Genomic DNA, 4,957 nt, shown 5'->3' on the forward strand with positions numbered 1-4,957 from the left:
TCTCTCTCTCTCTCTCTCTCTCTCTCTCTCTCTCTCTCTCTCTCTGCCTCCCTCTTAACTCTTCTCCCCATGCCCTGAATAAACTCTATTCTGTTCCCTCAGGGGGAAGGGATGCCTCAGCATGAGCTGGCTGGAACATCCCCTTCACCCATATCTCACAACACATCCACAGGATATATTCTATATCTCTTTATCTTTTTATAAACACATCATTTGCACTTAACACACACACACACCATAATTAAGTCAGCACAATTAATACGTGTGCAAGTCTGGGACCGCGCAAGCGTGAGCACGTATATAAGTCTGTTCCCACATAAATGAGGATGGCAGAGCTTGACATAGGCATCTTTCTCTAACTTTCTCCATCTTACTTGTTTGAGACAGTATCTCTGAACTGAACCCAGAGTTGGGCTCATGGCTGAACCTGGGCGGCTGTCTGGCCAGATCGCTTCCAGCCTGGGATTACAGATGCAGACAGCGGTTGTTTAAGTGCTGGGGATCAAATGCAGGTCTTCCTCCTTGCGTGGTAACCGCTTTAACCCCTGAACCATTTCTCCATACTCTAGCTTTCTTTTCTTAAATATTTTCTATTCCTTTAGTCCTTGGGATCTTTCTCCCCTTGCTGGAAAGTTTTTTCAGCACCCTGCCTTCTTTGTTTTCTATCATCCCTTCAGCATGAGGTCCGTGTTTCACTTCGCCTTCATTTTCTCTTACCGTGCTCTCTCATGGCAATCAGATTTCTCCTACAACTAACACATTATAGCTTCCCATGTAAATATGAATGGTTCCTTGGCATCTATCTATAAAGAGGCACTAGGCTGGAGAGATGGCTCAGCGGTTAAGAGCACTGGCTGCTCTTCCAGAGGTTCTGAGTTCAATTCCCAGCAACCATGTGGTAGCTCATGATTATCTATAACGGGATCGGATGCCCTCTTCTGGCAGGTGTATAAGTAGATCGAGCATACATACGTAAAGTAAATAAATAAATCTTACGGAGAAAATGTATTTTGAAAAAAAAGAGAAAGAAACACTAATTAAAATCACTAAGTTAAATTGTCTCTTCACCTGAATGTGCTTAGACTAAATTTTATATAGAAGTGGTATGAGCAGTGGAGCCCACTTTAGAACTCTGTTTTTCCTTATGAAATTATTTCACTTACATGTGTAAAACCCTGCAAATAAAATGTCACCTTTCAAATTCCCCAGTCCTTTCAATGAAAGGCTCATCTAGAACAATTAAGCAGGCAACTTCCAAATCCCTACACTTACCAGCAGGTTGTTTCTGACCTCACCAGCTCTTTGGCCCAAGTGTCCCTGTCTATCCTACAATAGAATTTGCAAGCATATAGTCACCTGGCTACCATCTGGACCATTGACGCCCTATTCCCCCTTCAGGGAGCATTTCCTTAACCTGTTCATAAATCTTATTTCAGCCACAGTAGTGTTCAACTGGTCATTTGGGTTTTTACCCCTGAAAACTAACATCCCAGCTCATCTAAGGAATAGCTATCCATGGCAATCAAGATTTCATAAGCCAGGGAGTTGTACTGTTCTTCCCAAATGGAGAAACAAACTCTGTTTTATAGTTATTTTGTCACTGAAAATGAACCTTCTAGTAAAAGAAATTCTGAGCAGACATTAGGACTTCTATTCCGCTCCTGACTTTGCCATTAGCCATAAAACCCTAAAAAATAAATAAATAAATAAATAAATAAATAAACCCCCCAAACTCTCATGCCTCTCCTCTTCTCAAAAGTAAAAAGAATGGATTTAATGAGTTTCAGATCCTCTCATGGTTTGCAGTTCTACTAATATACAAACATTTCACTTCCTTAGTCCCTGGCCATTTAGCTAAGAAGGAAGGAGATGTCTCCAACCAGAGTTCTTCTACAGCTTGTTAGGCTTGCGTTATTACAGTTAGTTGGGTTTGGGCTTCATTTAACAACACAGCTTGTCAGAGGCACATGCATATGTACATTGTAATGGCTCCACAGAGCAATTATGATATCAATAGAACTATTATGACTTCAGTGCCGCCATAACATCTTATAGGCATAGCTAGCACTAAAGATAAAAATTTTATGAGACATATTGAAGCTACTGAACAAAGTAGCAGGGTTTTTTTTTTCTTTTTTTTTGGAAATATAAACAGTAGAGCCTTAAAAAACATTTGGCTTAGAAAGAAACAAGAGGGATTGGCATATACTGAACTGCCAGGCAGGGTGGAAAATTCTACTTACATTTGTTTATGGACATACAACATAAGCTCTGTGGTTATTGTACAAATGAAAAATGACTCAGCTTATGGATGATACTTTGGGCTGAAATTATCAAGCTCTAACCCGAAATCTGTAATAATTATATCCAACTAATTAAATGACTAGAATGATAAACAAATTGGTATTTTAGTTTCAACAGTATAGTTTTCTGAGACTTCCAATATCCTAGAGATTTTACAGAAACATTCTCTTAAAAAAAAAAATCATGTCACAGAAGAAATGATTACTATACGTGAGTATGTATGTGGGTGCAGTCTCCAGTGACTGATAATCTCCATGGTTCAGTCTTTCTTGCACCAAGAGACTAAGTAAAGGGAAAAATGAGTATCCCTAACAAAGCAGAGATTCTGAGAAAAGAATAAAGGAATATGAGGTGGACATATTGGCTTCTTAGGGAACTAAAGACCGGAGGTTCAGAATTTAAGGGAGAGAGCTCACTTCTTTGAGGAATGAGGGAGGGTGGGACATTTATCTAAACTTTATCATCGCAACACCACTCTGGCATGCTTCAGAAGACTTAGATGAGTATTTTATTGCTTCTCAGAACATTTGTCCACCGACCTGCTGCTGTCTTGATGGCTAACATCTCAAGAGTGGGCTTTACAGCTGCTTAGATTTATCTGTGTTATGTTTATATTTTACAAAGTAATAAAAATTTAGCTACTAAAAGACTCACTGTTCTGCAATATACTTAAGTTAGGGGTATTGTTTGTCTCAGCACAGAATCCAACTTGGCACACAGAGTAGGTATTCAGTAAGAAAAGGAAGACAAATGGAGAAACACAATACATAAGGCAATTATACATATGGTGTTTAAAAAACAAATTTTTTTTTCTTCATGATCTCAAGTATATGTGGATTTGAATGACTGCAGATAGTTATTTTAACTCTTTATTTTCTTCTTCATGACTTAAGTACATATTTCTTTTCACTAAATAATTTCTTTTTATATAAAATTTGCATTCAAAAAATATATTCACAAATAAGAATCTTCTCTGTCAAGATAATCTAAATGCTTCTTCTCCTTCATAAAATTACAAAGAAAAGTTGATTCAAGACATGCAGTGGGTTTCTGGTGGGTTAGAATTTAAAAAAAAAAAAAATGCCACCTTTGCTCAGAGCTGGCCATGGTTTGCCCCTAAGCCTGACTAATTTCTCCCTTTTTTGTCTTTTTATTTTTTTATCTTCACACCAAAACAAGCCAAGTTTTAATGTTAAGATTCCATGTACAAAAGAAACCAAAAAAAATTGAGTACTTACACGCCTAGTTGTGGTCTCTTTCCACCAAGTGACAGACAGATTTGCTCCAGGTTACCATAGCTAATCAAGGGAGGACTAGCCAGACAATTTGCTGGTGAGACTCCTAACAAGGTCTCCTAGCCATCTCATTTTAAATGCAACTCAACTATGAACAAAGTCAAAATATAGTCTTTAGCACCACACCAGAAGCTGTGCTCCCTTCACCGCACACCAAATCACAAACAAAACACCTGTTGGGATTGGGACATGGGGCACTGACCCAGTCTTTAATTACAACCAAATCTAAACCCTAACCAACCCAATAGCTCTCAAAACCCACTTAAACTGGACCCCTGCACCACACACAGCCCATCCACAGGGCACTGGAACACAATGCTCAGCTCTTAGCTGCGGAAACACTCAAGTTCAGGATGCGGGCTGCTGCACCAGCAATTCTCACCGAGGCTTTAAGTGCGTGACGTCCCAAGATTTGAATGTGGCCAGACTCCTTTCACAAACACACAACTGTAACACACATTTCTGAGAAATTTTTATTGGCCTTCTGGATAAGATTTATTTTCCAGGAATGATGATCCCATCATACTTCCGCTGGAACCAGCGCATGGCCTCCTCTTTGCTGATCCTGTGTTTGGCCCCAACGCAGCCTGTTCTGCGCTTCTTGTCTGCGATGCTGAAACCTGACCTACCTAGCACCACATAGAAGTCCAGGCCGTAGATAACAATGCTTGGGTCATATTTGATGCCCAGGTCAATGCGTTCCTGAATTCCAAAACCAAAGTTTCCAGTATCTGAGAAGTTATTTTCCGTAACTCATACTCCCGCGCCTTCAGGCCTTTCTCCAGAATCTCATCTTCCTTGGCTCCGCGGACTGTGCAGTGAACAGCAATCTTCTCATTTCTCCGAATGTCAAAGGACCTGACAGTGTATCTAGCTTTGGAAAGCACAGGGGTCTGGCCTGTGAGTTGCTCCAACACCTTGGCTGTCCGGGTCAGTCTGTCTCCGCTCTCCCCCACACAGATATTGAGGCAGAGCTTGCAGATGTAAAGTTCCCGCATGGGGTTCTCCTTCTCACCTTGATCTTGCGCCATGGTGGAGAACAGGAAGAGAGTGACTAATTTCTCCTAAAGACAGAAAATCTTAGTTAGTACTCATCGTGACAACAGTTAACAATGGTAAGACTGCAGGGCACAATTATGTGACTTTATCCCACATTCACATTCGTCAGCTACTCAGCATGTATATTTTCAGTCAAAACAAATAAAACAAACTCCCGTTTGATGTCCTCCATGGGTTATCCTTCCTGCATCCTTACCTTCCTTCTGCATCCCCAGAGACTTAGAGCAAAGGTTTCTTATGACCTGGAGGCCTCACTAGTCTTAATTAAGCCTCACTCAATTGAGATTGTAGTTTAAAAG

The 4,957-nt window shown here is 40.3% G+C and overlaps 1 pseudogene; it reads right to left on the bottom strand.

Annotated features, from left to right (window-relative positions):
- Positions 1-4,094: 4,094 nt before the first annotated feature.
- Positions 4,095-4,630, bottom strand: LOC114634149 (annotated as a pseudogene).
- Between the last annotated feature and the right edge of the window lie 327 nt (positions 4,631-4,957).

Source organism: Grammomys surdaster, unplaced genomic scaffold, assembly GCF_004785775.1.
Source record: "Grammomys surdaster isolate TR1022 unplaced genomic scaffold, NIH_TR_1.0 98, whole genome shotgun sequence".
Lineage (NCBI taxonomy): Eukaryota > Metazoa > Chordata > Mammalia > Rodentia > Muridae > Grammomys > Grammomys surdaster.